The sequence below is a fragment of the Haematobia irritans genome, chromosome 4, assembly GCF_050003625.1.
Source record: "Haematobia irritans isolate KBUSLIRL chromosome 4, ASM5000362v1, whole genome shotgun sequence".
In the NCBI taxonomy this organism is placed as follows: Eukaryota; Metazoa; Arthropoda; class Insecta; order Diptera; family Muscidae; genus Haematobia; species Haematobia irritans.
In genome coordinates this window covers 163236771-163250354 of record NC_134400.1, presented here as the reverse complement: position 1 = coordinate 163250354, position 13584 = coordinate 163236771, and the positions used below count along the sequence as shown (strand labels likewise).

The following is a 13584-nucleotide window of genomic DNA, read 5'->3' as shown; positions in this document are numbered from 1 at the left end:
GTGTAATTCATATATTGGGACTTCATATAAACGAAATTAATTTAAATCAAATGTTAGTTTTGGTTAACTTTCGCTGAATCGGGAAGAAAATAATTTCGTCTCATAGACAAAACTAGATCATCAATGTGACGAACTATGAAAAGAACAAAAATTGACTTTTATAATTGATTTCGCCACGTGGACTACCGAAATACTCCCATGGACGAAACTTTTCATCGCAAAGACGAAAACGCATTGATGAAACTCAATCGTCAAGGTGACGAATGCTTTTTCTTTCGGTGCAAAGAAGCGGAGAATTCAAGTAAGCACAAATTTAAGACACAATTCTCTTTAACTTTTGCGTACTTAATTCTATTATTAATTTTTATACCCACCACCATAGAATGGTGACGGTATATAAGTTTGTCATTCTGTTTGCAACACATCGAAATATCGATCTCCGACTATATACAGTATATATATTCTCGATCAGAGAGAAATTCTAAGACGACATAAGACGAATGAAGCAATCGTGCAGTAATTTTGCACAAACTCGTATTTTGTCTGCAGGCAGGTCAAGTTATATTGGTCCTGGTTTTGATATAGTCCCCATATAAACCGACCTCACGATTTGGTGTCTAGGGCTTATAGAAACCGTAGTTTTTATCCAATTTGCCTGAAATTGGAAATCTAGAGGTATTCTAGGACCATAAAGAGGTGTGTCGAAAATGATGAGTATAGGTCCATGTTTTGGTATAGCACCCATATAGACCGATCACCCGATTTTAATTATTGGCTTTATAGAAACTTATAGAAACCGTAGTTTTTATCCAATTTGCCTGAAATTGGAAATCTAGAGGTATTCTAGGACCATAAAGAGGTGTGTCGAAAATGATGAGTATAGGTCCATGTTTTGGTATAGCACCCATATAGACCGATCACACGATTTTAATTATTGGCTTTATAGAAACCGTAGTTTTTATCAAATTTGCCTGAAATTGGAAATCTAGAGGTATTTTAGGACCATAAAGAGGTGTCCCAAAAATTGTGAGTATCGGCCCATGTTTTGGTATAGCCCCCATACAGACCGATCACCCGATTTTATTTCTTGGACTTCTAGAATCCGCAGCTTTTATCGAATTTACCTGAAATTTCAAATCTAGTGGTATTTCAGAACCATTAAGAGGTGTGCCAAAAATGGTGAGTATCGGTCTATGTTTTGATATAGTCCCCATATAAACCGACCTCCCGATTTGGAGTCTTGGGTTTATAAAAATTGTAGTTTTTAGCGAATTTTGCCTGAAAGTGGAAATCTAGAGGTATTTTATGACCATAAAGATGTGTGCCAAAAATGGTGAGTATCGGTCCATGTTTTGGTATAGCCCCCACACTGGTAGAAAAATGTTTCGTATTATTAACGAACGGGCTTCGTTGATTATTTTTCGTTAATATTACGAAATTTTTCGTTATAAGAACGAAAGTGATCGTTAATACAACGAAATCAATCGTTAAAAGACAATTTTGTGTTTTGGTTTTTCGTTATATTAATGAAACACGTTTCGTTAATATTACGAATATTAACTTTGTAATTTTTTCAAGAATTAGAATAAAAAAATTTTCTAAGATGAAATTATTATAATCATTTGCACATAGAGAGTAACTTTTGGAAACTTTTAAACTAAACAGTCGTTTTATATACTCTGAAACTGGAATTGAAAATTTCATTTATAAAACGAAATCGATCGTTAATATAATGATATGGCTCGTTAAAAAATAAATTTTAAATTGTTATATTTCGTCATATTAATGAAATATGTTCATTAATAATACGAATGGGAGTTTGAGTATTTCTGCCTCTCCTTACTCTCTCTCTCTCTCTCTCTCTCTCTCTAAAACGTCTCTTCATACTCTCTCTAGCGTGTATGTAATTGGTACATACACATCTTAGTATGGCAATAAGCACATGTGTGCGTCTTGAAAAACAAACGGTAAAAAGTTCAACAGAAAACTTGTCTGATGGGCAAACATTAACAACATTTAAGTTCTTTTCGCTGAAGAGTGCACACGCTCATTACAGTTTCGTTGTGAATAATAAACATAGATGGGTGAGGTGAGTTAAATTGGTGTTTTTTGTATATTCGCAAGAAATATAGTGTACATTTTTAATCTTTAGTGAAAATGGCCCGGGGAAGTGAACTTTCAGATGAGGAAGGCGGAACAATTACGGTGATGAACCTTGGTTGCACAAAAATTGGATAAATGGACACGGTGATACGATTATCATTTTTTGATCTTAGAAATAAGAGGTTTTTTTTCTTAAGTGAAAGTCACAATATATTTTTATTATATTACTTAATTTATCATTATATATTATTTCTTACTGTATATAAACCATATTTCAAAGATCTTAACAAAAAATAATACACTACCAATTACTACACTCAAATGCGCTAATTGGTTGGGTTTCATTAATATAACGTTTGTGTTCATTTATACAACGTTCGCCTTTCATTCATACAATGAATAATTTTCATTCATACAACGTATAAGCTGCACCCATACAACGAATAAATTTCATTCATACAACGAATAATACTCGTTAATACAACGAAAAGGCTACGTAATAGCAACGTAATTATTCGTTAATACTACGAAATGTATTCCATAAAGTGTTTCGTAAGTACAACGTAAAATTACGTTGTTATAACGAAATGCTACGTTGGCTGACTTTTAATGAAGAATTTCGTTAATACAACGTAGAAATTCATCGTATTAACGAAACTTTTTCTACCAGTGCATATAGACGGATATCCCGATTTTATTTCCTTGGCTTATAGAAACCGTAGTTTTTATCCAATTTGCCTGAAATTGGAAATCTATAGGTATTTTAGGACCATAAAGAGGTGTGCCAAAAATGGTGACTATCGGCCCATGTTTTGGTATAGCCCTCATATAGAGCGATATCCCGATTTAACTCCTTGGGTTTCTAGAAACCGTAGTTTTTATCCGATTTGCCTGAAATTGCAAATACTCTGGTATATTAGGCTCATAAAAACGTGTATCGTATTAAGTTTTTATCGGTTCATTTGGTAAGGCCTCCATATAGACCGATTTCACTTCTTGAGGGTATAGAAGGCGCACTGATCATGAAAATTGCTTTAAACTCAATGCAAAATTTCCACATTTTACTTCTCGGGTGAAAATCTACAGATTTAAGATTTCAAATCAAGACGTTATTTTATAATTTTCTTTCACACTTACAAGAGATGTTAATGATTCCTCTAAAACTCAAACAATAATGGTTCTTATAAATCCAGAATCTTATATAGTATTCATAGGTAGAATCTTTAATTTAACTTCGGGAAGTGTACTGGTTGAACTGCTCTGCTTGATTTGTCATCAAACCCCCCTGAAATTTTAAATGGAAGCTATAATATTTGATTCATGGTGGTGGGTATTTAAGATTCGACTCGGCCGAAATTACTGCTGTATATACTTGTTTCAACTTTGTTTTTCATGTGTCCTTTAACGACATTATAAATTTCCAAATGCGGACTCGTTTTCAAAAATAATTTATGCTTTGATTCAAGTAAAAAAGTCACAAAATTTCGTTTCTATAGAAGATTTTCTCAAAATTTTATATCTATCCAGAATTATGTCAAAATTTTACTTCTGTGGAAGATTTTCTCAAATTTTTATTTTTATGTGAAATTTTCTCAAAATGTTACTTCTCTACCTCAAAATTTTATTTCTGTAGAACATTTAGTAAATATTTTAATTTTTTGGAAAATTTGCTCAAAATTTTATTTCTTTAGAAAATTTTGTCAATATTTTATTTCTATAGAAATTCGGCCAACTTTCTATTTCTATCGAGAATTGAAGTACATTTTAGTTGGAGAGGAATGTTTTGCAAAATCTACCAAAACTTCTAGAATTCTACCAACTGTGCCAACCTACTTGCGGATTTATTATTTGCTGGGATGATTAACATAGGCTGCATAGGAACCAATTTCGAACTAAGATTTCAGGATACATTTGCTTAATTAATTGCTTTTACACAGCCTTTAATTGATATAAATTTAAACTATTCCTAAATACCAATAACTCTGATTAAATATTAAATATAAATTTCTAGTCATTACCACAATCACACAGACTCATGGTTTTATCATTGTTATTTTCTTTATAGTTTTAAAAACTATAATCTATTTTAACAAAAAAAAAAAAAAAACGATGACACTATTTTCCTTTTTTTTCTCTGATAATCAACACGTACAAAAGGTGAGGTGCACGTAACCAGGAGTTTATAAAATAAGCATAAGCGAATGCCGGCTGAATAAATTATAAGCAGTCGAAAGAGGAAATGATGAGCCATTTACTGGTCTAATATAGATACCTTGGTGAGTAAGCACAAGCTGGGGGTTGAAATGAGGAGGAAAGAGTCGATATTTCGAATTTTTAAAAAACGTCACGATTTTTGACGTATTTTCAGCTAAAATGACCCAACAAAAAAAAATTGTTGCATAAACATTTCTTTTTAAGAGCATCCTGAGCCATCGTGGCGCAATGGTTAGCATGCCCGCCTTGCATACACAAGGTCGTGGGTTCGATTCCTGCTTCGACCGAACACCAAAAAGTTTTTCAGCGGTGGATTATCCCACCTAACATTTCTGAGGATTTAAAAACTTCTCTAAGTGGTTTCACTGCAATGTGGAACGATGTTCGGACTCGCCTATAAAAAGGAGGTCCCTTGTCATTGAGCTTAACATGGAATCGGGCAGCACTCAGTGATAAGAGAGAAGTTCACCAATGTGGTATCATAATGGACTGAATAGTCCAAGTGAGCCTGATACATCGGGCTGCCACATAACCTAACCTGAAAGCATCCTGGGATCCTCCATCATTTTTTCCCACTTTCGGCGAAGTTATTTTGGACCAGTCACAGAAAATACGCTTGAAAGCAAAATTTAAATTTTAGACAATTAATGTCCCAAAAACGAATAGAAAACAAGTATATACGGCCGCAAGTTCGGCCAGGCCGAATCTTATGTACCCACCACCATGGATTGCGTAGAAACTTCTACGAAAGACTGTCATCCACAATCGAATTACTTGGGTTGTGGTATGTTAAAACTTCTTATTCCTGCATGGTTGTTGGATACCATATACTAACATCACGTACAAAATTTCAACCGAATGGGAAGAATTTTGCTCTTCCAAGGGGCTCTGGAGGTCAAATCTGGGGATCGGTTTATATGGGGCCTATATATAATTATGGACCGATATCGACCAATTTTCGCATGGGAGTTTGAGGCCATATATTAACACCACGTACCAAATTTCAACTGAATCAGATGAATTTTGGTCTTCCAAGAGGTTCCGGAGGTCAAATCAGGTGATCGGTTTATATGGGGGCTATATATAATTATGAACCGATGTGGACCAATTTTTGCATGGTTGTTAGAGACCATATACTAACATCACATACCAAATTTCAGCCGGATCGGATGAAATGTGCTTCTCTTAGAGGCCTCGCAAGCCAAATCGGGGGATCGGTTTATATGGGGGCTATATATAATTATGGACCGATGTGGACCAATTTTTGCATGGTTGTTAGAGACCATATACTAACACCATGTACCAAATTTCAGCCGGATCGGATAAAATTTGGTTCTCTTAGGGGCCTCGCAAGCCAAATCGGGGGATCGGTTTATATGGGGGCTATATATAATTATGGACCGATGTGGACCAATTTGCATGGTTTTTAGAGACCATATACTAAAATCACATACCAAATTTCAGCCGGATCGGATGAAACTTGCTTCTCTTAGGGGCCTCGCAAGCCAAATCGGGGGATCGGTTTATATGGGGGCTATATATAATTATGGACCGATGTGGACCAATTTTTGCATGGTTGTTAGAGACCATATACTAACATCATGCACCAAATTTCAGCCGGATCGGATGAAATTTGCTTCTCTTAGAGGCCTCGCAAGCCAAATTTTGGGGTCCGTTTACATGGGGGCTATACGTAAAAGTGGACCGATATGGCCCATTTGCAATACCTCCGACCTACATCAATAACAACTACTTGTGCCAAGTTTCAAGTCGATAGCTTGTTTCGTTCGGAAGTTAGCGTGATTTCAACAGACGGACGGACGGACGGACGGACATGCTCAGATCGACTCTAAATTTCACCACGACCCAGAATATATATACTTTATGGGGTCTTAGAACAATATTTCGATGTGTTATAAACGGAATGACAAAGTTAATATACCCCCCATCCTATGGTGGTGGGTATAATGAATAGAAAAGAAACAAAACAAGTATATACGGTCGTTAGTTTGGCCAGGCCGAATCTTATGTACCCTCCACCATGGATTGCGCAGAAACTTCTACGAAAGACTGTTATCAACAATCGAATTACTTGGGTTGTGGTATCTTAAAACTTCTTAACATCGTTTTCTAAATTGTGAGTTACTCCACACGTGGTATATATTAGACCAAAAAGTTATGTACAGGTAAGTCTACAAATAATTACGAATCCATATGGACTTTTTGCACAATACGTAGAGAGCCAGAATTGAAATATGGGGGTCGTTTATATGGGGGCTATATACAATTATGAACTTGATATGGACCACTTTTTGTGTGATTGGAGATCGATTTATCTGAGGGCTATATATAACTATAGACCGATATGGACCTAGTTAGGCATGCTTGTTAACGGCCATATACTAGCACAATGTACCAAATTTCAACTGACTCGGATGAAATTTGCTCCTCCAAGAGGCTCCAAAACCAAATCTCGGGATCGGTTTATATGGGGGCCATAAGCGTAGGAAGGCCTCTGGGGAGGGGACTTAGACCCCCCAGAAAATTTTTAGCCCCCCCCCCCCAGAATTTGAAAACCTATTTACGATTTTACATTTTTATAAAAATTAAACAAGTATATACTCGTACAACGCACAAAGTTCCACTAAAGACTTTCATGCGCAATCGAATTACTTGGGTTGTGGTAGATGTCTGATATTTATGAAATAAAGCTGTGGTTGAACTTATGATTTAGTTGAATAACTAAAGCTCCTTTATTATTTTGTTTAGTCTGGTTTAGTCAATTTAATTAAAAAATAGTAATTAATATTAAAACTATTCTTTCATAATTTAATATCTTAATATTAAGTGAAAATGTTCTTTTTGGGTCTGGAAGTGGTACATAATTGGCGGAGAAGCGATGAATGTAATATGAACTTGTCATAGTACGAATGTCCACCGTTTCAACAGCGTTGCAATGAATTTGAATCACTTCTTAAGGTGTGATCCGAATTCAGTGTTTTGAATGTGAATTAAAAATTTTGTGATATTTTCCCAAATAAATAATTTTTATACTTTTTTATGATTTTTAATGCATTCTAACGCTTGTTTGAAATTGAACCAATTTCCCTTAGGGTACTTTTAGTTGCTTTATTATAAATTGATTGTCGAGTTATTTTGATGTCTATTTTTTTATTCAATTTTATGAAATAAAACATTAGTTGAACCTATAAGTTCAGTCCATAAAGTTTTAGCTAGGGGGACTATAGCCCCCCCCTAGGAAAATTGTCTAGCTACGCTAATGATGGGTGCTATATATGATTATGGACTGATATGGACCACTTTTGGCATGGTTGTTAAATATCATATACTACCACCACGTATCAAATTTCAACCAGATCGGATGAATTTTGCTCTTCCAAAGGGCTTCGGAGGTCAAACCTGGGGATCGGTTTATATGGGAGCTATATATAATTATGGACTGATATGAACCAATTCCGGCATGGTTGTTGGATACAATATACTAACATCACGTACCAAATTTCAACCGAATCGGATGAATTTTGCTCTTCCAAGGGGCTCCGGAGGTCAAATCTGGGGATCGTTTTATATAGAGGCTATATATAATTATGAACCGATTTCGACAAAATTTGGCATTGTTGTTTGAGGCCATATATTAACACCACGTACCAAATTTCAACTGAATCAGATGAATTTTGGTCTTCCAAGAGGCTCCGGAAGTCAAATCTGGAGAACGGTTTATATGGGGGCTATATATAATTATGGACCGATGTGTACCAATTTTTGCATGGTCATTAGGGACCATATAATAACACCATGCACCAAATTTCAGCCGGATCGGATGAAATTTGCTTCTCTTAGAGACTCCGAAAGACAAATCGGGGGATCGGCTTATATGGGGGCTATATATAATTATGAACCGATGTGGACCAATTTTTGGATGGTTGTTAGAGACCATATACTAACACCATGTATCAAATTTCAGCCGGATCGGATGAAATTTGCTTCTCTTAGAGGCTCCGAAAGCCAAATCGGGGGATCGGTTTATATGGGGGCTATATATAATTATGGACCGATGTGGACCAATTTTTGCATGGTTTTTTGAGACCATATACTAACACCATGTACCAAATTTCAGCAGGATGGGATGAAATTTGCTTCACTTAGAGGGTCTGCAAGCAAAATTTGGGGGTCCATTTATATGGGGGCTATACGTAAAAGTGGACCGAAAATGCCCATTTGTTTCATTCGGAAGTTAGCATGATTTCAACAGACGGACGGACGACGACTCAAAATTTCACCACGACCCAGAATATATATACTTTATGGGGTCTTAGAGCAATATTTCGATGTGTTACAAACGCAATGACAAAGTTAATATACCCCCATCCAGGCCGAATCTTGTGTACCCTCCACCATGGATTGCGTAGAAACAATTTTTGCATTAATTGTGATTGTGGTAATGCTTACCGATGGCCAGGAATCTTAAAACTTCTTAAAAAAGTCTTCTAAATTGTAAGTTAGTCCATATGTGGTATATATTAGGCAAAAAAGGTATATATAGGGAAGTCTACAAATAATTACGAACCGATATGAAATTTTGCGCGGAATTGAAATATGGGGGTCACTTTATATGGGGGCTATATATAACAATAGACCGATAATGATCAATTTTGGCATGGTTGTTAGCGGTCACATACTAACACAATGTACCAAATTTGAAGCGAATTGGATGAAGTTTGCTCCTCCAAGTGAGTCCGGAGGTCAAATCTATGTTTAAATGGGGGCTATATATAATTCCCACAAGCAAATATTTTTTTCTGTATAATCTATAAGACTTTATTTATTATACACGATTATTTGTCATCTTAATACCTTTCATTTAAGTACGAACAACGATATAATCGGACATTTCTAACTCGAGATATAATTTGTTTAGTAAAAAATAGCGAAAAAAAATTAAACACTTTTTTCGAATTCAGCAGATCAATATACATAAGAAAAGTCGACTCTCATCAAGTGTACATTTTCAGTGTAAACTAGTGTTATTATTACAACATTAAGAACTTTAGCAAATATTTAAGTACTAGACTAAAAGAAGAGATTTCTTTTCTGAGGGACGAAATTTTAGACAAACTAAATTCTCTTTTGGAAGCTAAGAAATTATCTTTACAAGCAAATAAAAAAGCTTAGAAACAAATGTTGCATCTTTTGCCATAAATTCGTGTTTATTTGATCTTAAAGAAAATACTTTAAGACAAAGGGGAAATTCCTTTGTCTAAAATTTCGTTCCGGAGAAAAGTATGTTTTCTTTACTAAGTGTAGCTACAAAGGCTATCGGGTTAACTTGATTTTTTATTCATTGACTGAGGGTGCAAACTCTTGAATCCGAGTCACTTGATTTTCGAGTGTACAAATACTGTTCACAAACGACTTACTCTTGACGATAACTGAATAAACTTCTCAACATCTTCATCATTCAAAATGGGCAATATTCGTTTGGAAAAAGCACACATACAAAGACAAACGCAAATACACACAGCTTCTTCACGAGCGGAAGGAAACTGAAATAAGTGGGAATTATGGCAACACAACGAGAAAGGCATATGGCAAAGAATGCAATCCAAAAAGGAAATTATGCCAAATTGTAAGTCTTCCGCACTGGCACAACTGCATGTGCAAGGAGATATTTTTTCTCAAATGTGTTTTTTTCGTTTGATAAATCAAAACGGATGTGATGAAGTGATTAAAATGATGCAGAAATTATTTTATTCAACCGTCTCTAATTGGAATTTTCACTCCAAATTACTTTTCCGAAGCGTGTTCGATTCGAACAGCATTTATAATTGCATCAAACATTCACATATATATGTTTGCCAATATTAAAGCGAAAGAAACTTAATGTGTAAAAAAATGGTATGTGTGGTGTTTGCCAATATTAAAGTGAAAGAAACTTAATATGAAAGAAAATCGTATGTGTGATGCTTATGTTCGAAGAAAATCTTATTGCACCGAAAAAAAGTGAACTGTTTTGTAAGAAGAATGAACTACCTCGCACGAAAATTGAACTAAATTTTACTCCAAATTTTGAGATTTCCCCAAAGCGTTTTTAAAGCCAGGAAATGTTAATGCCCTTTTGTACGTTTTAACTGCAGTTCAAGAAATTACATCATCTCATAGAAGAAAAAATTAACTAAAAGTAAAGAAGAAAATCATTGGCGCCAAATCATGACAATTTTAACCATACCGTAGTTCATTCTTACTATTTTTGGGAATCGTACGAAAATCTTCTTTTGCTTTAGTTCATATTGAACTTATGTGTACGGTCATTGAACTTTGTATTCACGTTTAGTTCTTAAAATGTTTGAGACATATGTTACTTAAAAACAAGTATATACAGCAGTAAGTTCGGCCGGGCCGAATCTTAAATACCCACCACCATGAACCAAATATTAGGGTTTCCTTTGAAATTTCAGGAAGGCTTGAGGACACTTCCCGAAGATAAATTTAAAGATTTCACCTATGAGGACTATATCAGATTCTGGATTTATAAGTACCATTTTTGTTTGAGTTTTAGAGGAATTATTAACATCTCTTGTAAGCAAAAAAATTATAAAATAACGTCTTGATTTGAAATCTTAAATCTGTAGAAGTAAAATCTGGAAATTTTACATTGAGTTTCAAGCAATTTTCATGATCAGTGCGCCTTCTACACCCTCAAGAAGTGAAGTCGGTCTATATGGAGGCATTACCAAATGGACCGATAAAAACTTAATCCGATACACGTTTCTGTGAGCCTAAAATACCAGAATATTTACAATTTCAGGCAAATCAGATAAAAACTACGGTTTCTAGAAACCCAAGGAGTTAAATCGGGAGATCATTCTTATGGGGGCTATACTAAAATATGGGCCGATACTCACCATTTTCGGCACACCTCTTTATGACCCGAAAATACCACTAGATTTCCAATATCAGGCAAATATGATAAAAACTTCGGATTCTAGAAGCCCAAGAAGTAAAATCGGGAAATCGGTCTATATGGGGGCTATAGCAAAATATGGACCGATACTCACCATTTTCGGCACACTTCTTTATGGTCCTAAAATACCTCTATATTTCCAATTTCAGACAAATTGGATAAAAACTACGGTTTCTATAAGCCCAAGACCCCACATCGGGAGGTCGTTTTATATGGGGACCATACCAAAACATGAACCGATACTCACAATTTTTGGCACACGTATTTGTGGTCCTACAATTCCTCTAGATTTCTAATTTCAGGGAAATTGAATAAAAACTGCGGTTTCTATAAGCCCAAGCAGTAAAATCGGGAGATCGGTCTATATGGGGGCTATATGGGGGCTATACCAAAATATGGGCCGATTCTCACAATTTTTGGCACACGTATTTGTGGTCATAAAGTACCTCTAGATTTCAAATTTCAGGCAAAGTGGATAAAAACTAAGATTTCTATAAGCCCAAGACCCAAAATCGGGAGGTCGGTTTATATGAGGACTATATCAAAACCTGGACCGATATAGCCCATCTTCGAACTTGACCTGCCTGCAGACAAAAGACGAGTTTGTGCAAAATTTCAGCACGATTGCTTCATTATTTAATACTGTAGCGTGATTACAACAGACAGACAGACGGACATCGTTATATCGTTATATATATACTTTATATAGTCGGAAATCGATATTTCGATGTGACAAACTTATTATACCCCCGTCACCATTCTATCTATGGTGGTGGATATAAAAACGAAATTTTCATTGGGCTGTGGAAAATTTCGAAAAATATAATAAAATTTAACTATAAACAAATAATTTTTTTGCAATAAAAATAAGTTTAATTTAGCGTTAGTTTAACTACGGAAATTTTTTTCTGCGTATTATTTTAGACTCACAAAAACGTGTATCGGATTTAGTTTTTATCGGTCCATTTGGTAAGGCCTCCATATAGACCGATTTCACTTTTTGAGGGTATAGAAGGCGCACTGATCATGAAAATTGCTTGAAACTGAATATAAAATTTCCAGATTTTACTTCTCGTAATCATTCAAATAATGAGGAGAATATCTGTCATCAAACCACCCTGAAATTTCAAATATTTGATTTATGGTGGTGGGTATTTAAATTTCGGCCCGGCCGAACTTACTGCTGTATATACTTGTTTTACTTGCTGCGTATTTTTATTTAAAGACATGGTATGTCCCAAGCATAATATGTTCTAACATATTATTATATATGTCGCGAACATATTATGCTAGTTTTTGAACATTATATGCTTGCACTTAAAAATGATGTGCTAAAAATGTGAGTGTAATTTTTATTTTTGCAATAAAAAAATAATATTTGATTTGAACACAGTCCATTTCGTTTATATCAAGCATTTTTCTTTTCTGACTTTAAGTCTTTTATAAAACACACTTTACAATTTCGTAGTAAAAATTTAATATAATAGTATGTAATGCTGAACACCTTTTCGGGAACTTCCGAACGAATCTGGAATATATGTTAAAAAATAAATGTAAAAAAAAAAATGGTGTTGGTCGAAGCAGGGATCGAACCCAGGACTCCTGTCACGCAAGGCGGACGACCAACCACTGCTCCACGCTGCCAACAAATGTATGTTTAACAATGTTATGTTTGCATCGGCTCGTGGCGCCGCAAGCTATGCTATATAAATATAACTTATAACGATAATTATCTCTTGATGACCATAACAGCTACGTAGCCCAGTGGTTAGTTTGCTGGCTTACAAACTGTGTGGTCCGCTGTTCGAATCCCCGTCCGGCAAAAGGTAAAATTGAAAAAAAAAATTATAAAATTTAATAATTTCTTCTACAATGTTTGTATTACAGAAAAAGGTGCTAAGAACTAAAAAAAACTCATGGAAGTGAAAAAAAAATGTGAGGCAATATACAATTAGACAGAAAAAAAATTTTGAGCACAATATTCTTTGGGAGAAAATTCTTCTCAGCATATAATATTTTTGGGCCCAAAATGCCTCCAAACATATTATATGTTCACATAATAACATATAGTTTTTTGGAAGACAACATTATTGAATTTGGATGGAAAAATACAAAAGGTTTGGAACTTAGACTACCCAAACATATTATATTATTTAGACCAATATGCTTTCAAACATATTATATATTGGAAGAAATCCAACATATAAATGTTTGGGCAATACCCAAAAATTTATATGCTTGAAGCAAAATATGTTTTGGGAGTATATGTTACAGAAGCGATTTTT

General features: G+C 34.9%; 1 protein-coding gene across 1 annotated transcript in view; it reads left to right on the top strand.

Moving 5' to 3' along the window:
• LOC142236216 (hemicentin-2-like) overlaps positions 1-13584 on the top strand; it is a 115957-nt gene that overhangs the window by 58186 nt on the left and 44187 nt on the right. The gene's annotated exons all lie outside the window — the stretch shown is intronic.